The 23,904-nt window shown below is 39.1% G+C and overlaps 1 protein-coding gene across 43 annotated transcripts in view; it reads left to right on the top strand.

Moving 5' to 3' along the window:
- LOC114157924 (protein tyrosine phosphatase receptor type D) overlaps positions 1–23,904 on the top strand; it is a 455,035-nt gene that overhangs the window by 284,357 nt on the left and 146,774 nt on the right. Inside the window, exon 10 of one of the 43 annotated variants that reach the window (XM_028039101.1) lies at positions 14,095–14,156. The exons of the other annotated variants lie outside the window; for them this stretch is intronic. The gene's annotated coding sequence lies outside the window, so the exon portion shown is untranslated. The remainder of the gene's footprint in view (positions 1–14,094; positions 14,157–23,904) is intronic. 43 annotated transcript variants of the gene reach the window in all.

Below are 23,904 nucleotides of genomic sequence, written 5' to 3' on the forward strand. Positions count from 1 at the left end.
ACACATACAGTTCATACACCGCATCCTTTTAAAGTTGCACAAGACTCCTCTCTGCATGCGGCTGGATTGTGAAGAATTTTTCAAAGCGCATTCCTGCAACTCTCCAGAGATCCCCACGTCCAAAATAGAGGAGAGGGAGAAAAAAAAGAGATGGCTTATTATAGAATGCGTTTTATTTTTGTTTTGGCTGAGGAGGGAAGGGGCGGGGGGGATGTTTTAAGTTAAAGTTGACACAGAGTCGGTCAGTCACGCAAATGAAGTGCTGTCCTGTCAATCAGGTGATAGTGGATGTTTTTGTTCTCCTTTTTTCTTATCATTTCCAGTAGAAGCGCAGAGCACCTGTGCTCAGTGCGCCTGTTGAGCCACTAGGGGACTCATTCTTCCCAGACAGAGGAGGATGCAGTAGGAGCTTTTACAAGCCCTTAAACTGGATGTTTAAGGCACTAATATGAGGAAAAATCAACACAAGACGAGATACAAAACCATTTTTTTAGCCTACGTTCTAAAAGTAATAACTAAGCAAAAGGTCTTAAGCAAAATGCTCAAATATTTCTCTCAAATATGCATGAATGGATGTTTTATTTGTTGAATACAAAGAAAATATAAGTACTTAAAGGGGCCTGGGGGAAGTTTTAGCTTTTTAATGTCCTTCTTTATCACTACTCTTTAAAATTTACTTTATCTTATCTCAGCATATTTTTGATTTGATTTCATTAATGTTATAACATTTTAATTTTTGTCAGTGTGTTTGTGTGCTCCACACACTGATGTATAATTAAAAACAAATTATCCAAGCTCACAAATGTTCCAATTTATTTTATCTGTTTCTCCTACAGTGGTAAAAAAAAAAACAACCCTTTTTAGTGTTTATTATTATTATTATTATTATTATTATTATTATTATTATTATTATTATTATTATTATCCCCCAACTACTTTTTTATACAATTGTCTTAGAGAATTATATTCAGAATTTTTTTGTTTACACACAGTGGTGCCTAAAAGCATTTTTTAAAATTCTTCTCTACAACATGTTTCAGTTTAGGTTAGTTCATCATTTTTCTAAAACTATTAGTTTCTTATTCAAGTATGTTTCTTTCAGCCTCTGTGGATCAGATACAGTGGTGCATACGTCTTTTTGTTCAAAAACAATAAAAGAAAGATGAGGATAACAATCACCAGTCCCACCCACTTCTTCCGCTCCTCTCTCCATCCAGTGAGACCCACCTGATGGCAAACAACTAAATGGTTGGAAGTGCTTTAGGGCCTTGTTGTCTTATTGTTTTAAATATGAGAGACAATATTAAAGGTTTCCAAATTTTCATTAAACTGCTTAGGGTTGTCTCTGGCTACGTTCTTAAGACACTTCCTGGCAAAGGGAACAGATTTGTTCTATCGTCATGAGCAATAAGAATTATGTTTAGGGTTAATTACACTTTTAACAATCATCAGGTTCTGGCTTAATTTGGGTTTCGACGTTCTTGAACAAAACACCAAAGATAGGGTTAACGCTACATAATGCTTATGCTGTTCGTTTGACAGAAGACATTCAAAGGAGATCTAAATAAAACAACATTTTTCATTCAATGGGAACAGCTTAACACATTATCAGTCCACATTTCTCCTACATGTACACAGGAAATAAAACCCTGACTTTAGGTTATTGCTGCTTTTAAAAAAAAATCTTATATGTTGAATTATGTTGTGAAATTCAACATAATTTAGTTTTTGATTAACTGCTTTTATGAATTGCTATTAGAGGTGGTTTGATTTCAGTAGTACTGTCACATTATTTTAAATATAATTGTTGGAGAGCCAGTGCATGGTTTATCTTATGGAGTGATCAGAAGATAGTGCTTAAGGCTGGAGTGTGGAAAAGTGATGGCTGTTTGTTTTAAACATGCAAATCGGTGCGTATTTGTGTTTGTTCAGGTGCTTCCAGGTTGGAAGCCAGTAAGCACTCCAGTGCCCTCCCTCTGCAGTCAACGTCTTTCGACAAACGCTTTGCACTCTCCTGACCCAAAACAATTAGCAACGGCTGCCCAAATTTTGACACAAGGCAAATTAACGCTGCGCCGCAGTTGTTCGATTTCTTATTTTGCTGGTGCAAAAGGAGGAGAGTGCACTGAGGCGGTGCTCAGCCCGAGTCGCTGAAGGAAGGAAGTGGTCCAGTCATCAAAAAGAAGCAGTGGTGCTGACATGTTTATGCAGTCGACCCTTCTTTGCCTTTTGTTGTTTTCCAAAGTAAAACAATATCCTTAGGTAGAGACCTTCAGTTGAACTCAAACAAATAAAACACAATGAAGAGAGAAATTAATAATTAATGATTATGAGAATGTTTTAACCTCAGTTTATCAGGTTTTTTTTGGAGAAGAGTCATGTTAGAGGATCCAAGCCTTTAAAATCAAAAACAAAACGTATGTGTTTGAAAGGAAATGTCCTACCTGTACGTTTTTATACTTGTACCTCATTGTGATTCCATTAACACCCTCCTCATCCCCCAGTCCGCTTTTTCATACAGTACCTAGAAGAGAAAACAATTTTTGAGAGTGATAAACTATTACAATTTAAATATAAGCGAAAGATTTTAGTTTGTAAACATATTGGATGTACTGGTTAAATTCTAGAAAAAAAGAGTTTTTATAACAAAGCAGAACCAAATTATTTTTGAGAATATGTTCAATAACTAGTAGGTAGTTAAGAAATAGCCCTAAAATGCTAAAGTCAAACTTGGTATTAATCTGGAGTCTTTAACCCTGTTGTAGTCGTTGCTTTTGAATGGCACACATTAGCTGAGGTTGACTGGGAGACTGTTTACAGGCCTTCTTGTTAGAACAGATTATAAAACAATGTTTCCAACTTTAAGTAGTTGAGTAACAGTTCTAATTCTAACTTTGCTAACAAACAAAGCCTCTAAGCTCTGTGGCAGTTGTTGCTAATGACACATTTTATTGGCAAGAATCCCAGGTTTAACTAGCTTAGTCTAGTTGAGCCCAATTTACTAGTAAGTTTAGGTCACACTATCAAGCCATGCTTCTTAACCCTGGGGCAATGATCATTTGTGTTAGCACTGAACATCAAATCAGGGAAAAGGTTTACATGTTGCCTAATAAAAGTACATTTTAAAAGTTTGGAACCAATTTCAGTTAGTCCAAAAGCCCAATACGCTGCCGTGGTGGAATAGAGTCATAGTTTTTTTTTTTCCACAAATGTTTTATGCTTTAAGACAAAACTAGCAAACATAATTAGATAATATGTAAATAATTTAGTTTAGGTTTTTGTGTTTGAAATCTGTTGATGTCATAGTTGCATATTGTTGTTTTTACTTAGCAATAACCTAATTATATTTTCATTAAATACATGTAGACAACTTGTTACATTTTATTGGTTAACTTCTGAAAGCTTGTTTTTACATATTTTTTTTACACTTGTGTGCCTCTCAGGAGCAAAGCCGACCTCTCTTTACAACCAAGCGTGCCTGCACCTCACAGCCCCATTGTCTCAGCAGCACAGCCAAGTGGCTCTGACTCACTGGTTTACTTTCAAGTGTAGAGGACAGAGAAATAGAAAATATGAAAAGGAAAAAAAGGCCAGAGAAATTACTTCTTTTTTTTTTTTTGTCCTTTAGAGTGTGTTTGTGAGCACTGCTTTAGGAATTTCAAGGCCAGGTCCCCCCATTACAAGTGTTGGAATGAGAAATCAACACTTACATTACATAAATGGATACGCAAACACTGAGGCCACAATTATCAGGCGCCGTTGCGTTGGAAGTGGAGGGGATGGAGTGCCAATAGGTCTGTTAGCAATCAACCCCCACCCCCACCCACCCACCCGCACCTCCTACCCCTTTCACTGCCTGGCCTCTATAATCCAGTGGGTGTATTCTATTTTATTTTGCACCAGCAGTAGCCCTCAACAGCTTTCTACTGAATGGCAGTCCAACTCGCTCTTTGGCAGGGTGGGTGGTTGACTGGATGTAGGAGATGAATATGACTGGTAGCTGCTGTATTGAGGGATAACAAGGCGTGTGTACTAATGAATGAGCTTATGTAGTCAAGTTTCCTCTGGTTAATAAGATGATGTTTTTGCCTTGACTTTGCGGTTTGGGCTGGCGGGGCTCCCACCAACTACAAACCCACCTCACCGGGACCAAACCTGATGCAATGTGACAAATGAAAAAGCAGTTTGATTTCGCACAACACCGAGCTGCGCCGCAGCATAATGAAGTGATCATGACTTTACCCTTGGTTCACTTTGGCACCGGGTCCTGCTGTGTTTTCCCCCATCCTCTGTTCAATCGCTTCACTCATTTATTTACTTGGCAAGCATTTCCTCCCGTAACCTCTAGTACTGCATAACTAGCGTCAAGGGTGGGTTGCTTGATAAAAACCACCGCTACGGGGCATTGGTTTTACACATAGAGGGAACAATGAGCAGCTCTTTTTTATTATTGATATTCAAGTTGCCACTGGGCTGGAATAATAAAAAGCCTATTTTCACGCCCAGGCTAAAATAACCTCTACTGTCCATCACCCTGTTGGGGCAAAAAAGCTGAGGCGTAAATATTATGGGCAGTGAAAGAAACAGAAGGTTGCGGCTGAACTCGATCTTTGCCTTGTTTCTTATGTGAAACTTTTGTCTTCATTGTTGATGTTTGAATAATATCATTTTAAGAAAACATCTCGAGCTATACATTCAGGTACATGCAGGTCCTGCAGTCTGAAAGCATGTAGAAGAGAATGGAACTTGTTTTGTTTTTCCAGACCTAGACAAATACGGAAAAATGGAGAATTAAGTACTTGTAAATTCAGACTTAATTCAATGTTCCCACTGTTTATCTAATTCAGCCATCTGACCATTCATTTTTCCATCCAACATTAATCATTGTATTCATATATATATATATATATATATATATATATATATATATATATATATATATATATATATATATAAATCCAATAACCTCTCCAGCCTTCAGTGTTCGTCCGTCCGTCCATCCATCCGTCCATCCGTCCATCCATCCAGTTCACCTGTCTACTTTGGTTCCATATTTAAAACCAGATCGTTGTATACATGTATAACAAACATTTAACATAAACTTTTTTATGGCTTAGAAAAGTTGAGAAGCCCTAAAACTCTGGTAAAGATATTTTTTTCCTTAAAAGTTTGTAAAAATGCTCTAAATCTTCACTGCATAACATGCATCAACATCTGTGAAATCTTCCATCCATACATGTTAAATTATGAAGCCCAAGTGTCAGTCCTTAGGGTCTGTCTCCAGGTCTTGTGTAGCCAAGGAAGCAAGCAGAGAGGACCACTTTTTTTTGTCCCAGCTGTCCCATTGGTCACTGATTAGGTTTCAGACCATATGATGGAGTCTAAATTCCTGTAGCCAGTTGTGAAGACATAAGCAAGAGAGCAAGTATGCTGGTATGGATTTGGATCAGGGTCAGTGGCACTGGGCTCTAATTCTTTTATTGACTCCTCTCATTTTTTGGATTGTCCCACAATAGCAAGTCTCAGGGCACTGAAAAAGTTTGGTCTTTGGTAAATAAGAAGGATTTTAATTATGGGATTATAATTGTGGATAAAACAATGCAAGAACGAAGGTGATAGTCCGATCTAATCCCAAAATGGTATTTCATTTTATGTCCTCTTCATTGTCTCATCTTCCATCATCTTATTTTTTTTTTTTTAAAAAGGCTGAGGGTAGAATTGGGTGAGGTTCATCTGAATAACCAGCTAAATGAGGAACTAAAAGCAGGGGAAAGAAATGAAAGTGGCGGGTAGCTCTGTGCATTCATGTCACACAGCTTTATCAAATTATTCCACAATGGCAGCCACACAAGTGATGGAATTTCAATTAAAGTATGACAGTTTTCAGAATTTGTTTCTGCTCGCCAGAGACTACGTGAGAGCTACGTTTCATGGACTGGAAAAGGGACGGGTGGGGGCTTTTGCTAGTTGAAATGGACGGTGAGGAGAGTCTACTATGTTTTTTTTTATTTTCAAACCATCTACCCCATTCTCCATCGACGGTGAATGACTTACTAAAACACTTTTGTGCAGAGGCACTTTGCAATTATAGCCTAAGAGGTAGGAGAAAGGGGGGAAAAAAAGAGGGGTGTTATGAAGGTCTTCAAAGCAAGAAGTCAAAAATGGAGGCTTTGGTTGATAGCCCCGTTCCAAGAACAATTACACTTCCTGCTGTGCCAAATACAAGGCTGCAAGAGATAAGTCCAAAGATAGGCCTGGCCAGACTGGTGGCTACAAATAAACAGAGAGTTTCATACACACACACGCACACACACACATCAAACTATTACACTATTTTACAACCGTGTATGTATGTGTGACAGGGCTAGCTAGCTAGATAGATTGATTTTAATATTGAAATTATTTGTATTTTATTCCAACTGTTTAGCTTTATTGGGCCAATCTGGGCTTCCACTTGTTTATCAATTTGCTTTTAATACAAAGTTAAAACTTTCAGACAAAGAAACATCTAGCAAAACAAATAGGATTTCAAAACAAACATGGATCTGGAGGTTTCAAAACATGTTTTCCACGGTGAAAACAGAAATCTGCTCCATGAAAACGTATTCAGGAGCAAACATGTACGATTTCTATATTTCTGCTAATTAATCACAATATCAACAAGAGAGGCAGCAGGGTAGCTTGCTCTGGTTTTTATTTCTTCATTATTTCACAGCCCACTGAGCTGTCAACTGATTAACAGTGTCCTGCGTTAAACTCATGCCATAGAACAGAATTGTGGGATTCTGAAATTTGCAGCTTTGAAGCGCATCTCAGACAGACAGAACCCCAACACTGGGCCTTATGTGTCTGTGAAGCTAATATTTAAACATTTAGCGTTACCTTGCGTCGTCTGCGAATTTTCTGCTTCACTGCTACAAATACATGAATTTGACCTTTTCAAATATCAGTGTGGTAATGTTAGCTTGTAGCTTTAAAATAGGTAGCATGTGGCATCCTTCTGCATTCCTGTCCGTCTGCCTAATGGGGAAAGTACCACTAGACAACTCTGTATGTAGGCTTGAGAGGGTGGCTCATGTTTTTTCCTGGATGTTCTCACCATCTTGGCAGAGCTCAAAACTTGCAGCAGCTCTTTGTTTTGATTATATGACACTAATGAGCAAGTTTTACCTTCCAGCAGGACAAATAGCCTAAACATAACAGTCAGTGCTGCAATGACATAGCTTAAATCAATGCATATGATGTGCCATAAGTCACTCAGTCGTCTTAAGAATTTTATGTTGTAGATGTGAAATAATCCAGAATACCTGTAGCTCAAGTTCAACATGTGAATACGTTTGTGACCAGTTGCATAGCGTTTTTTGTCATTGGCATGCACAGAACCTAGAACGAAATGAGGATTATTTTAAACAAAGCTCAAGATTTGCATTTGGTGTCCATTTTTTAAAATTTTCCCCAAACTCGTATTGGAATTGACAAAGGGGAAAGAATTCTATTATAAAGTGCAGTGACATTGCCTCGTAGCAATTTCACGACTGAGGAATGCATTTAATAGGGGACGAATTTTTCATAATTTGGAAGCGTTTTCCTGAAGTCTCGCCAGAATTGAAGCATGCTGTCCCTTCAAATGTTCAAAGGGAGATGTTTAAATTTAGACGTAAAGTTGGGACTACAGCATATGTGGACCGATTTAGCATCAATCTGGTGTAAATACATTCTCCTCTTTATTCCTCCTATGTTCTCCCACCCCTTTCTATAAATCAAAATTAAATTTCCAGATTGCTGCAAGGTTAGGAGTCAATGTTTAAATTCTGCCTAACCCCGGCATTCTCTCTCCACTCAATCAGCAATTATAGCGAGTCGCTTTGAAGAAGCCAGGCGGAACTAAAATGACTTTTCATGTCCGGTATAATGACTGCCATTTGGAAGAAGACATGGGGAGAGAGGGCGAGAAAGACTGAGCTTCAGTGGGAGGGGGCGAAAAAAAAAGGGAAGTGTGGAGGGAGGGAGCAGTTAGAAAGGGGAGAAGTGGGAACAATCGGGGATGAAAATGGCTTAGGTCACCTTTGGTTGTGCCCATGCAGCCCAAACCAAGCCATCTTTTACTGCTCACGTATGAATTTGCCATGTTTGAACTCCTTTCTTTGTTGTCGGTGCCTCGTAGTGCAACTTTCTCACTCAACTCCCTCCCCCCTTATTTGCTGTTTGGTACGATTCATTTGCCTCCGGAAGCTCAGCTGCGCAATTGTGGATTACAGGATGAACGACACAAAGAGAGTCGCCGTATATTCTCTTTAAGGGTGCCAAAGGCCAGAGATGAGCGCCTTCACCTGGACTGGCATCCGGCTATCTTTTACGCTTCCCACGCTAATGAGGCCAGACAGTTGGGGCTGAAGTTATAGTGCCGACTGGATGCTGTGCTGGTAATCTATTATTTAGAGTCTCATGGGGGAGCCTGGTCTCAAGAATTTCATGCATGCGTTTTGCAAAGCAAATGTTTGCCCAGGGGGAACATAGCTCTGTGTGGGAAAGTAATGAGTGAGTATTAGACATTAATGTGAGCTGCAGCTTTTTTTGTCCCGTCTCTTCCGCCAACCTGCCAAAACCTGCAAAGAAACATTTCATTTTACACAAGAATAGAAACATTTGCTGATTTGGGCACACTAGCAATGCTGACACTTCAAGTCTTTTTGTCATTTTTATTTTTTCCTTTTTCATTACAATGTCGAGATATTTTAAAGATGATGATTGAAGATTGTGTTTGGGTCTTCAGTCAGAGAAGACCGGGTACATCTGGCACATCCCTTTTCATGTATATTTTAGGAACTATTTCAGAGGGGTTTCTTAGAGTTTCATCACCCTGTTACAGTTAACACTATGCAGATGGGACTTGTTTATATTTAGGCAGGCCAAAAGAATATGCCATACATGACCCCTTCACACCTCCACTATGTATTTATAGCTTCAATATCTTTAGATGTGTATATTCCAACACAACCATTCATGTAGAATGGTTATTTACAGATAAATGACCTAATGCTGATCATTAAATACAGAGTTGGGATTCTGGCAACATTTACAGTCCCAAGGAGCAATTAACTATATTTGGCCGTGGAGATTCGTAAATCTGCTAGGAGGGAAGATGGCAGCGGTTAAACATAGAGTGTCGGTTTTAGCCAGAGTTGTTGAGCAGACTTAAGTTACGCTAATATGAAGTTCATGCAGAATGGCGGATATAGAACCAAGTTACAGACCGCATAAAAATGCTTTACATACAAATCCGCATGAAGTCACAAAGTTATTCATGTCTCCATATATACCAAGGATCGACGTCATGATAAATTCAATGTGAAGATTTACGACGGTAGTAAATGATTTATGAAGGAGGCTGAAGCTGTTTGAAGGTCAAGTGCGTAGGTTGTGCTGCTCTCTAGTGGTCGAAATCACACTTCAATGAATAGTACCTGCCTAAAATTAAAGTGATGATAAAATCCACACCCCTAAAACCAACCCCTGTTTGTGTTGGTACTTAGAGGCCTATATGTGTATTTAACTTTCCAACATTTTTTGTACAACAAAGATGTACAAAAAATGACAAAGTATATTGGATTACAATGTTTTATGAAAACAATTGTTGTTTGACTTTATCCATCCAAACACTGGATGTCCATAGAGATCACTTCTTTACAGGTTTGTACTACATGATACATATTTTAATTTGTATCATGCAGTGTTTTGATTTTGAAACACAGATGAATAGATTCATTTATCTAGTTTACTTACCATTCTTTTTATTAGACTATCACAAGTTACCAAACTGTAAAAGCTAGTTAATCAGTATTATAACTATGAGCAGCAAAATGGTGTCCTTGTTGCAAGGGAGCAACAGGAGGCGCATAACTCCTTTACTTTTGATGCTCTGCACAATGGACAAAACTTTGATGTCTCAGACATCTCATTAAAAGGACTTTAAGACATCAAAGAAAGGTTTGTAGTTTTTTTTTAAGTAGTTTTGAAAACTGGAAAAAATGTAAATTTTAGATTTATGGCTCGGCATCGGAAAAAAATCGTAGTATAAATATTTTAATTTTCATATTATTCCTTCTTTCATTGATTAAATTATAGTTCTGAATCTTACAAAACAATAACGATTTTTTGCATTGATTTTATAATTGGATTATGTATCTTGCCTTTTATCTAAAACTTATGTTTTAGTCTAACATTCTCGGTTTAGGGGTTTGAGTTGCTGACACAGATTAACCCACACTTACAATAATACAAGGGGAAAAAAGGAATCCCTAGACATCCGTAGCTGAGCTTTAAAGAATTTACTTTTAAGATTATTTAAAGCCTACGTCCGAGCATAAATATGAGAACTTCTGTGACCTCTTGTTGAAACTATTTCCATCAAATTCGTCTTGCGGTCAAGGGGAAGTCGATGTCAGGTGCAGTGCATTGTAATCCTAGATCCCAACCCTGCCTCCACCTACCTTGTCTCCGCATGTTTTCTCTCATGACTATGTACCCTAAAGAAACATTCCAGGAGTGTTTTAGACCTTCTTGCAACTGGACACCATCACATCATTTTGTATGCTTGGGTTAAACTGTGAGAAAAGGAGAATTTGTACGGGAATAGGAATGCTTTTCGCTGCCCTCCTCCTTTTTGTTGCTTCACTCCCATCTCTCTGAGTTTAATATTACATGCTTATTAGATTACATCATGAATTCCTGCAATTAAACATGAACCCAGTTTCCCAGGTTAAGAAAAAGGTTTTAAAAACTTTATTTGGTATGAATGAAATGGAAGTTGAAAAAAAAAGTTCAAGATGGCTGGTACTGAAACTGAGATGAGGATCAGAGAGAAAACTTGAAGTAAAAATAAACGTTCTGCAATGTTTGCCGCTGAAACAGATTTATGCAGACTTTGAAATGAGAAATTAACTGCAAACATCCATATTTTGATGGGTTGCCTCCGGTCTATGAGAGGAAGGTGTCATTTTCAACGCCCTTAATTGTAGAATTATTAAATCAATGAGACAGTTAATGCACTTTTGAAAAATTAATAATATTCAGCTGGATGACATTTTAGCTGCCAAAGCTGGATGTGGCCCTCGAGCTTTAATATTCAAATGAATTTTCCTTTATGCTACGGCTGCTTTTTATTCTTGTGACAGTCCTGGAAGAGTGTGTGTGTGTGTGTCCTCAGTGCTGTGTCACAGTCGATACGAGGGTTCATTTGGTAGCCATGAAAACACATTACAATGTAATCCCTTCTTTTCCATCTTCCCACCCTCTGCCGTTTATTTGGACACCGTCCCGGCCATCCATTGTGATAATCTACAGACAAAGCTAGCAGCTAGCCTTGTTCTCATCCTGCTCCTCCGCTTGGACTGCCAGCCTGCATATCACTGCAAGGAATTAACCTCTGCTGCTGCTTCTTTCATATTGTGTACATTTTATTTTTTAACAGCCACTCCAATGAAGCTGCGAAGGGTGGCGGTACTGTAAATGTTGCCAAATTACTGACAGTTTTGCACCAAGTCCAAGTGCTTAAAACAGAAAAACGGGGAAAGCGTAGATAAACAGCTCGCCCTCTTTTTGCTTGTGGCTGTCTCCAGAGCAACCTTTACAGAAATAAAAGGGCATGACATTTTTTTTTTTTTTTTTTAAGACAAGTTAGCTGACTCCAAAGTGGGAAGTTAAATAACAGAGAGTGTAGTTCATTGAATGGGACATTACCACACTGTCAGTGTGTGACCTTTCCCATTTGTTCTGACAGGACAGGGCTTCACTCTGTCAGAATGGTCCATGTCGTTTCAGAAGAGATTCTCCCTCCCTTCCCGTATGCTTTCGTGTTTTTTTTTTTTTTATTTCTCTCTCTCCCTTCGTTCTCATATCTACCATCTGCAGTGACTGCATGACGCCCCAGCTTTTGTGTCATCCGCGGAAACGCTCACGCACACACTGGCTGGGAAAGAACAGGAGGGAGAAAGAAAGGAAAGGGGGAGGCACAAGAGTTTAATCTTCAATCTTTAACTGTGCCTCGGACGTCATTACCTCAACATTCAAAGAAATCTCATTGTTTTCCCTTGGGGAGGCAAAAAAGTGTTGGTAGTTATTTTCATGTTGCTGCATTTGCATGAATGTTTAAGTCAGACTTAAAATTTTCTTTGTAGTACTGAATGACTGCTACTTAAAGTATTTATGTGCAGTTTTATAGGTTTAATGATCATTTATTAAGAGCTAAAAGATTTGTCAACAGCACAATTAAAGAACATTATTCTTGTAATCTAAGGTAATCTAAGAAATTAAATTTCTAGCACGTTCTTGCACAATTTGATATAATAAAGTTATATAGGTTTTAGTAGATATGTGTTGTTCAATCATTGCTATGACTGTAGATTTAAATAAGCAACAAGCAAGTGGCTATCAGTCTTATTTAAGAAGATCAACATACATCTGCTTTACTCGTTGAGTTGCAAGTTTTGTTCAGCTTATTTTGAAGAGTGACTTACATAAGTTAAAAGTGAAATATCGTTCCATATCATAACTGCTGGAAAACAAGAATTTATAAATTATTGATGAAAAGTTCCTAAAGAGATTTTGAGAAATTAGATGTGAACCAGCATCTGACAATTTGCTGTTTGATTTGGCCTGAGTGCCTGGCTCCTCAGAAACTCAAGAATCCAATAATTTTCCAATCAGTTACATGAATACAGAATTGAATACAGGATATCTGGATTTATTGCAGCTTTTATGGCTGTAGAATTTTGAAAAATACACTGAGTGAGTGCTTTTGTCCCCTTTTTACAAGATCATTTTTTAGTATCTTTACTATCTATGCAATAACAGTTTAGAGGACAAACCAGGAAATATTTGACGAATCATGTTCATGATGACGTGATGGTAATATGAGGATTCAAAATGATGTTACTGTAATCACAGAGGTGTGAGAAACTATTTGAAAGGAATCTGTTTTTTCTCTGCAAGATGTTGAAACATGTTTGCGGTCTTTATTGAGGCTGTGGGAAAGCGAGAAAGAGCAAGTCTTTTAGCGGATAACATGACCGAGTGCTGGAAAGTTGTACTGTTTTTTTATTTTGAGCTTACAGCCTCTCAACCTCTGTCACTGAGCAGTTATCCTTTCGGAGGTAAAATTTTAAGGGAAAATAGTTTTTCTTTAGGCTAACAAAGCTAGTCATGTTAAAAGATGCTAAGAATGGTTAAAATGTGCTCTGTCACACACGGTGTTATGACACTTATACAGTAATAAAATGATAACATTTTCAGTGCTGTTCTTATACCTCCTTATATTATAGTTTGCATCGCCTCAATACTCTGGTCTGCTATAGATTAAATTACACATATTCTTCAAATACATTTACTTTATATCCATTTTTATGAGTTCCAATAGTTATGACACCAGTGATTCTGTTGAAAATAATTACCCACTCTCAATAAATGTGGTCAAATTAAACGTTTTCCGTATGACTTCATTCTGCTGGAATAAAAAAGAAGCCCAAAAGATTTATTTTACACATCCTTACCTGGGGTGGTAATAGCTGCGGAGAGTATGGTAAAACTTGATTTAAAAACCTTAATCTTTTTAAAATACCTTTGTTTTTTTAAGAAAACACCCTAAATCCCTGAATTAGGTGCCATGTCTGTGCAGATAACACTTACTTTTATGACCTATAGACACATTTTTAGTGACACTTTTGGCATTTTACCAGAGGACTGAATTTAATTTCTGACTTCATTAAATCCAAGGGTAAAAATCTACAGCATCTCTGCATAAAAGCACAGCAGGAGAGGTGATTATCTTTGTAAATTAGCTCACTCATTTAGGGCTGTGTGGATGCAGATGCCTTCCGTTCAATGGAAGCCTATTATTCCAAACGACTCTCATTAAGCCGCAGTGAAATAAGGCAAGCTGTGGAAGCAGTGAAATAAAATCTTTAGACTGGCTGCGCAGAGAAAAAGGCTCCACCGTCTTCATTAAGAGGCCTGACGTCAGGAGTGAAACGCTGAAAACGACTCGGCGTAGAAAGAAAAAATTGTATGCGGCTGATTTCTGCCTCTTGTGCCCTATAGGTGGTTATTTGCTGTTTGCGCTCGGAGCCGAGGAAACTGACAATGCGGTCTGATCTTAATGAGTGAGTTTAATAAAAAAACCAACACCGAGGAGCATGAGTCACAGCTGATCTGTAATTTCTGTATTTCATTGCAGACCTGCTGTTTAGATGCTTTTTTTTCTTTCTGTTTTTGTTTGAATGGCATTCATCACAAGCCATTTTCCTGTTCAGTCAAGCTGTGCTGCGCTCACATTTACACGATATAAAGAGAGCCAGATCACAGTTTCTCATGACGGTAGTTCCCACAGTTAGTCATGAAGCTCCTCTATCCATCCATCTATTGCAGCTATTTACAGTCTGTATGGAGCTAAATTGAAGAACACAATCTTTTAACATCTCTGCTTCCTGATGACCTTCCTATTATTTCTCGCTCTACCTCTGTAGTTGCTGGTTGAGACTAGATGAGGTCAGTTACTGGTTTGGTAGCAGTGTTCGAAACATTTTTAATTTTTTCTGGTAATTGACTTTCTACATGTTAGGTAGCCATCTGCTTAAAGAAAAGTTTCATCCAGAAAATGAGTCAGTCTATACCTTCCTCGACAACTGACCAATGGTTGGAAGAAGTTGGCATGTGACGACAATAAGTAATATCTACTAACTGGAGTTTGCTCACTGTTGTTTTGGTTTGATCAGAAGAGGTGTCTCATTTTGATCACCCAAACAGAAATCAAAATGGGTGTAGGGCGTTATTTGAAATCTTCATAACAAATGTCTAATCCAATACTACCAGGCATTTGAGTATGTTTATGATAATGTATCTCTATAATTGTCCAACATGTCTGTCAAGCAAAATAAACTGATACAAAACAGCTGAAACTGTTTGTCTGCAGATAAGAAAAAGAAGAATAAAATCATTAAATGAGGTTATGAATTTGTGATTGGACAAACTGATCTGCAGTTAAATTTAAACAGTGATTGTATTGTGAGGAGGTCAAAGAACTAATTAACACATTTTGTGTTGTGGATAACACAAGAATTAAATATCATAAGAATAAGTAAAAAATACAAATGGATAAACGAAATACAATAAACTAAAAAGCCATGTTAAAATGTGAAATATCACAATTTAAAACTAAGTTTAAGTAAAAGTAATATCATACCTAAACAGATGCAACAAACTAAAGATTTTGTACCACATGTTAAAACATTGGTCGTCAAAATAAACTTTATAAGTTAGACTAAATACATTTTTGCTTTTAAATGGACCAACATTCTCTATTATTCCAGTTGCATAGGGTTATACTTGTTTTGCTTTGTGTTTAATAGAGAATCTTTCTATATGTAAGACTAGGTCAGCTGGTAGAAACCAAAATTAAGAATCTTAAAATCTGTTCAACATTACATTCACAGTATATCCTGTCAATAGCAACCAGGAAATGGTAAATGTTGTAGTGCAGATAGTTAAAGCACTATACTAAGGAGATAGTGCTTCAAATAGATAAGAAAGAAAGATTGTCAGTTTGCTGAATTTGTGGCAAAATCAATAGGAGTGCAGAATGAAGGTATTTTTGTAGCATAAAATTGATATTTGAAGTAATATTAAAATCCCATCCCGTCTCGTTCTTGTAAACTCAATATTGTGTCTCTTCTTGTGAGTTAACATCAATAAGAATCAAATATAGCACCGACATTTTTCAGTTTTGAAGTACTCACTGCCAGTATTTGGAGATAAATTCTGTTTGGGTTTTACTGCCAATCCTTAACATGTTTAGATTTTTCCTTATTGAAAACAAATGTCATCAACGACTGCATTTCTGTAACACAGTTAAGAAGTCCATTCATCAATCATTCATTATTGGTCGTTTTGGAGTCAGTTGTAAAAGCTGTAGAATTGTAGAATTTCTTTAGTTGTTCTGGGACAAACAGGACGAATCCAGCACAGAGCCCTGGGAATCTACTGCATCTAGATGTGTTGTTTCGTCTCCTGAGTTGTACACCGAGGGAGCACAGCTAGAGGAGCGAGCAGAGAAGAGAGATTAGATGAACTCTTGTCGGATGAGGGTAAATACTGATAGGCTTCCATATTCCCCATTGGCCTCACAGAGCAGGTGGCCTCCATTTGCATCCTCCTTCCTCTCCTTTGTTCGTTTATATATTACAATGGCTGCAGGTGGAGATGGGATGACTGTCAAATCTGCCTAATGTTCTGTGTTTCTTTAGCATGCTTTGGCGTACGCATGAATCACAAAAACACAGCAGAAAGGGAAGTGTTTATAGAGCGTTGCCCAGTTTATTACTGCTCAACGATAACCTCCATCCATACATCCATGCACTGTTTGGCAGCGGCCCTAAACAGCGGTAGTTTGTGCAAAGTGATGGAACGCAGACATTAAAATTCGATCTCTTGCATCAGTACATTCGGCGCTGGTCAGAATGGCAACTATAAATTGCTGGCCATTATTTTCCATTACCCACACTGACACCCACGGCCCCATCATTTCTTTCCATTTTTTAAGCCCCCTCCACTCCATCCTACCCACCACCATCTCTTTGTCACAGTTGCGCCACATTTCCAGAGCCGTTTCATTTTTAAATTGTCCCCCAAAATACGATAACAACGCAGTCCAGCAAATCTCGGGACAGAAGGGATCTTATTAATAGCTGAGCCACGATAACAGAAACTGTCCAGGTCCTCAGTTGTTATCTCCATCTTCAGGCACATCCTTTGCAGCGCCTTGAGAGGGGAACGCGCTCAGCGGGTGCAAAGGGGGCAACAACTTGGCGGCATGTCGATGATATGCTGAGCAGGAGTAACGCCTTGAATCCTAAACAGATGGGAAATATTCCTCTATCAGGGGTCTGATGGTAGACAAAATAACTAATACAGCACAAATATGAATGAATCTGTATGTTGAGCTTCTGATGTTTTTGTTGGAATGATTGGACTGCAGAAGCATTAACTAGGTATAAGTTTGAATTTGCTGTAGATATTGTCTTCCCCTGATAAATATGTATAGCCATTTGAGTTTTGTTAGCCATCCTGGTATATTTATGGGCAGATATTTGAGCCCTCCTCTTAGTTGAATTAGTAGAGTTTCTTTAACTTATTTAATTTCTTGGAATAGACCTATCTTTTTGTAATAGTCTGGGAATTTTCAAGGTAAGGGATTGGGAAGGCCAATCCAGGAACTTTTGTGACTCTCTTTTAATTAATCCAAAAACCAGTTTTTGATCTGTGTTGGCAATCATTTTGTTTGAACCTCACTGTTCAAGTTTCAACCATGTTGCTCTTGATTTGAAGTGCAGTCCCGACCACTTTATGTCATCTGCTAGTGCCACCGGGACCGCGTGGATAAAACTTTAATTCCTCTGACAGCTTCTAACGTATTTTACCTTGACAATAATAGTTGCTGCATATTAGTTTTGGAACAGGGCTAGAGTATCAGCAATTTCCAGTTAATTGGTTTGAACTTTAAAGGATCTTGATCTTCTCGGAAAACAAAATCCTAACTGGTTTTGTTTAAAGTCCATGTAGCTATAGACCTCTACAAAAGTTGTATAAGTAAATGTCAAGAACTCGCACTAACGTGTAAATGTTTAAACCAATTGCATCTGGAGCTGTTAATAATGGTTCCACAACTCTAATTCTTTGATCTTCAGAGTTCCTTCAGCAGTTCAAATAAGTCATTATAAGCACCAAATTAATATGACATTCATGTCCATGTTGGGTGTTTGCATTTTTCTGACTCCAACTAGAACAGTGAGGGTTCCAAAGGAAATTAGTAGTTGGCACAAAGGAATGTTGTTTATGCAAGATTTAATAAGAGGAAATAAGAATTAATAGGGAAAAACCTAAATTGGATTTAATTATCTAGAGCTAGATTTCACAACCGTAGACTACAGATCAAGCAGGAAATGTGGGGAGAATACAAAGCGACGTTCTGGTCAGCTGCCAGCCAACACCAGGGATAACAGATGCACGACATGAGCGGCAGATATGACACTGTTATCATTTGCTCATTTTGCAAAATAATGGCAGCTGTCCCAAAGCAGGCGAACACTGGCAGGAATACAGTCGACGAGCTCGTCGTAGTACTTCCACCTGACGGGTGGAAACATGAGCTGACTTGGCTGGTAACAAACTCCGTCCACACTGAATGAAGGTATCTCTTGTTTTGCCGAACACCGAGTTCAAAAGGGCGGAAGAGTGAACTAAATCGGCGAAAGCAATCTCGCTGCTGAGCTTTTGTTTTGACAGAAACAAATTGTTGTGACACTGCAGAAGCTCCTTCTCTTAGTTCTTAATGAGTTTATGGGTAATCAATATGCTTTTCTTGTTTGCCAACATGTGACCCAAGAGGAGGTCCTGTGGATGGTGTAGTCGACGGGGTCAGTGAGGATTGGTAGGCATTTGCTCATGCTGAGGCATTTAGGATTCCCTGTTTTTAAGCAAGGGTGGAGGAAGCCAGGAAATTAAATCTGTATGAAGCCTCAGCCTTCTGTGGAGCCTGCAAAGGAGGATCACAATAGTGAAGCATATACTGTACGTACATTTTACAAATGCATTAAAAACAAAATTTTATACACAGGCTTGAGAATGTGAAGCTAAAATCCTTGCACTATGCCACTCTTGAACCAAAATACGAAATGTTTAAGGAGAGAAAGAATTTGACTTTTGGATCATTTTGTAATATTTTATGTTGCTCTTTCCATAGGTTTTTCTTTCTCTTAACTTTTTATTAAAACAATTCTTGTGGAGGAGAATATGTCTGCTTAATAACTGTGAAGTCTGAAGCTTTCCTTCCTAAATTTATGATATATGTTTTTTTATATTGGTCCAATTTAATATTCTAAATGTTGGGGTTTTGATAGCTGAAAAGCAGATGTAATTATTTGAAATAAACAATTGAAGGCATCGTTCGGATAATAAGTCTATCCGAGTATTTTCTTTCTCTCTGGAAATAAATTTTTCTTGTGCATCATAGCTTGTTAGTGCAACTCTCCTTGCATGATGGATTCTTGCCTCCCGTTGCGGGTCAAAGCACTTGACCTCACCCTTTCTGAAGACTTACTGTCCCCCACTCCAGCCATGATTTTTATTCAGCACCATTGAGTAACAGCAGTGGGTGTTTGACCCGGATCGATGCGACTCTGCCAAGGCGGATTTCATTGAGAGACCTGCAGCCCATTGAGAAACACGGATCGAGGGTGCCGGATGTTTTCTGATTCATGCTGCTACAGTCTCACTATATTCAACAGTCAAATCACTCTGATGAAACTGGGTTTTCTTCTCTGAAAACTCTGACTCAATGGAGCTGGCAGGGTGCAATAGAGCTGCGTTGCCATCCTCAAATAAAAGGAAAACAACATTGAGTCTTTCTATTATGGGTCGCCCCACACAAACATACCCTCTTCATTCAAGGCCCTCTTTTAGCACCACACAAAGGGGGACAAAGGATGGAGAGACTGGCATATCGGGCAAATGAAAAACAATTGGGCCAGGTGCCAAACTTAAATCAAGCGTGCGAGCTCAATAAAGCACACTGCATCGATTTGGGAGTTATTCATTATTTGTTGTGGATGTAGAGAAAGTTCCCTGGAAAATGATTCTGCCGTGCAGCTCACACTCTGAAATAAATGGTTTGACAGTTCATCGATGACCATAGAATATGATAGTAAATAGCCTGATATGGATTTATTTCCCAGTGACCCTCACTCACTCTCTCCTTCCTCCTTAAAGCAAGACCAAGCACTCTCCTGTGTATTGGATTTCTTTTTTTTTTTTTTTCCCTTTTTTGTCCAGCCTACTTTCAATTGTGAAAATGAGGATTTATTTTGCCCCCGCTGCTTGGCTTGAGAGAATGGATATACATCACATGGTGTTTAATATCTCTCGTGACAACAAACAGCCTTGCAAAAGCGGTAATATACAAGCAGCCAGCGCCTCAAAATGCAGAAATGGCAGCTTTGTTTACTGCATTCAGAATAAATGGCTGAGGCCCCGCTGTCACTCACAGATGGCACTTCCTCTGAGGAGGGAGGAAAACACACACACACTTGCACACGCATACACCAAAAAACTGCAGAGCTAGTGAATCGTGGTAATGCACTGGCATGGCCGCAGTCATTTTGCACAACCTCCGGAGGCGCTGATCGTCACAGGGAGGCGTTGGCATCGTCTTGGCACCGGCCGACTCCGGGCTGTGGAGTAGTAAGTGATAGCCAAACTGGAGCTTGTCAGGCCTGACGCTTATCACTTTTGACATCTGTCTGCACCACCTCGCTCCTCACTCCCTTCACCAGCTTGCCACATAATGCTGACCTTGGGATCTTTTTCTCAGCTGCACCGCTGCCCCAGACCTCCCGCCTGCCCTCCTCAGTCTCTGCATTTGGCACTGGTTTCATGTGCAACGGTTTGAGGCTAGCGTTTACCCTTTTAGACCTTGCCCACTGATATTGCAACACTGCTGTATTTAGATGCTTGCTCTTATCCAATTTTAGTTTGTAGCTGACAGTGTTTTTACTGTTACCCGACTTGTTGGGTAACTGCCTTGCAGAAGTATTCATACCCTGTCAGCTTCTCATATTTTGTCACCTAAATTGTAAGGAAGAAAATGACAGATGGTTTTCAATATATTTCACAACAAAGTTTTTGTATTCGCCCCCTTTGGCAGCAAAATGGTTCTAGTTCAGTCGGATTCGAAGAAAATGATCTATTAACATAAATGTCCTGTCTTGCCTCATATTTGTCAGAGATTAGCTCTAACTGTGTGCTTAGGGTTCCCACCAACTCTGACCGGCTTGAGTGTCCTGTCTGGAGAAAGAAAAAACCCCAAGCATGATGTTGCCACCACCCTGTTTCACTGTGGGAATGTGATAAGATTCAGTGTTTTTAATTGAATTAAAGTTTAAATTGAAGAATACTATATTTATCCCAAAGGGGAATTAAATGTTGTTACTCATGTCTTTCAAGTCAAAGAGTTGTTGTCGATGGTGATGCTGTGGTCAAGAAGAATCTCTGGTAGCAGTCAGTCTTGCAACAAATCTGTAAACGCTTCTGACTGAATACTTGCTGCAGCAGGGACCATATTACACAGTAATTTCGAATGACACCATCAGTTGCTGCTAATCCACCTCATTTTCTTTTGCTTCTCCTCTTTAAATGTCACCAAACCTCCATTTTCCACTCCTCTGGGATTTCTAGTTGTCTTTAAGGTATGATATTCTGGTATCAAAGTGTCAAGCAGCCCTCATTTATACCGAGATTAAATTACAAATAGGACAAGTTAATTTACTTAGTGAGTTCTAAGGAGATTTACTTACCTGGGTTTTTATTTAGTAACTCTAAATTATAGGGGTACATCCAAATGCATGCCACACTTTTCAGATTTTTGGATCATATTTTAACATAAAGAAGTCCTTTTTGATCCCGGTGTTGTAAGCGTCAACCTACACTGACTGGTCTTAGCAGACTGATCAATATTCTGTATGTAAATATATCCTGATAACTCTCCTGCTGCTTTGTTGATAATTTGTTGAAAACGATAAATATATATCTAAAAGCCAAAAAAAGTTATGTTTCTTTTCACAATTATACAGTACAGTGTGTTGGTCTATCAGATAAAATCCTAATAAATTACACTTTGTGTGACAAAATCTATACTTCAGATTAAAGGTCATGAATATTTTTGTGAATATGATTTTCTTTCACATTTCAAAATGTTTTTTTTTTTCTTTTCTTTTTTTTTTTTACAAGTATATTTCTACACAACTAAAATAAACCAGGCTGGAACAAGTTAAGTTACCACACACAGCCTGAGTGTTGACATTCTGCCAAGAGATGTCAGACGCTGCGCTGTGAGGAAGTGTCACCGTAAGCGACGTACATCGTCGTTCTTTAGCCGCCTAAAGAAAAGGTCAGTATGGCAAGCACAGGCGGACGCACACACGTCCATATGGCATCTCAGATCAGCTTCTGTTGCACCCCCCTGCCCCCCCTCCTCTCTAAGCTAAGCAGTCCAGAATCCCCAGCCTTGTGTTTGCACAAAGCAGCTGAAGTTGAAAGCGGGCTTGTTGGACCCTGACACTTCTCAAAGTCGCAGATCAGTTTAGCTGAATAATTCCTGCGACTGAGTCACAGCTTTTATCAGAATCCACAAAAACACAATGGAGCATCTCTTTCTCCTGTTGCCTCCCGTCCTACATTATTCCGCTCTGACTCATCGGCCGCCCTCACCCCCTAGCCTCCCTTACGAGGTAATTAAGCCCCTGGTTGTTTGTTTAGCTGTCTGCGTGTGTGTCCTGTATAAAACACACGAGAAAGAGGGGAGGGGGTGAGTATGTTCTGCCTACCATAAACCCACTGAAACAGCAGGACACGAAGTGGTGAGGAGGGGTCGGCGTGTGCGTGCATGTGTAAGTGTGTGTGCACTAATTAGGCAGGCAGACGTGTCTGTGCTTCACTGGGCAGCAGCCAGCTGGGAGCATCTGGAACCGTCTTTCATACTCGCTACACACAGTCTCTCACACACATGAAATTAGAAAAGATGTCTACTGAGCTTCAACAGGATAAAAGAGAGTGGAGGTCAGGCGTGACCGGTTGTATTTAGGTCTTCATACATTTGAGGTACCCGTCCCCCTGAGTTAAAGAAACTATGCCATTCCAACACTCCCACTCCCAGAAGACCAAAATACCACCAGACGACAGGAGAGGATCTCCCTTCTCTAGATGAACGAGAATTTACTTTGAAAGTGAGGTCAGCATCTCATAGGACCTCATAGATTTGGAGTTGGAGGCTTTAAAATAACAATCCATATCCACCTTCGTCTCCGTCTGTAGAAGTCTGTATCTCTCCAGTCCAGTTGCTGTTCCTGCGTCGATGAGGGGCTGAGGTGCACCGCTTCCATCTGCATTGTCGTCAAAAGCTGTAGGGAGAGGCTGAGTAAGATAAAACTCAGACCGAGTTGGCACGCTCACTATTTCTTCTGTACGGAGAGCTCAATGAACCAGTTGAAATAGTGTTTCTCTGGGCTATTGATTAGCTGGTTAGGCCATGAAAAGCCAGGGACAACAGAGCCACTCAGCTCCCTTCCCCCTTTTTACCAAAGGATGCTTTTGTTTTGTTGCTTACTCCATTTTAATTCCCGTTTTTTTTTTTTTTTTTTTTAAACTAACTAAAGTATTTATCCCCCTAGTAGACGTGGGCGATACAGATTACGTTTTATTGTGACATTTTGTTGTACCATTGTGGTTACGATAAGTTGTCCCATCAACTCTGACCAGCTTCTTTGACGAAAATCTTTCCAACAACTTAATGCTGCCACCACCTTTCTTCACAATTCAAATTGTGTGCAGGGTGACTAAATTATTCACAAGTTGACTGTTTACTAATTGGGTGACATCTGAAAGCAGTTGGTTTAATTTGAAATTACTTGGCTGAATAACATGCACGGCACTTGATCAGATTTTGGTCATCACAAAAAAAAAAAAAAGATAAAAGCCACTTATAATTTACCTTTGCAATACTTTATGTTGGTCTATCTCAAAATCCCCCCAAAAGTTGCATAGATGTGATGTATATTATAGCAAATTGACTTTTTACTTGGTGTGCTTCTCAGTGATTTAGATCACAGCGAACCCAGCTGTTCTGTCAAGGGCCGCTTCTTTTATTAGCCTGGAGTAGCTGACCCGGCAGGGCATGTGAGAGAAGGAGGAGAGGTTGGCAGGGAGTGCAAGGGCAGCGGGGGGCACAGATTTCCCAGCTGTTAGTCCACAAACGTTGCCTCCCTGTCAGAGATTAAGGACGTCAGCAGCAATGGAAGCAACTAC

Source organism: Xiphophorus couchianus, chromosome 14 (genome assembly GCF_001444195.1).
Source record: "Xiphophorus couchianus chromosome 14, X_couchianus-1.0, whole genome shotgun sequence".
In the NCBI taxonomy this organism is placed as follows: Eukaryota; Metazoa; Chordata; class Actinopteri; order Cyprinodontiformes; family Poeciliidae; genus Xiphophorus; species Xiphophorus couchianus.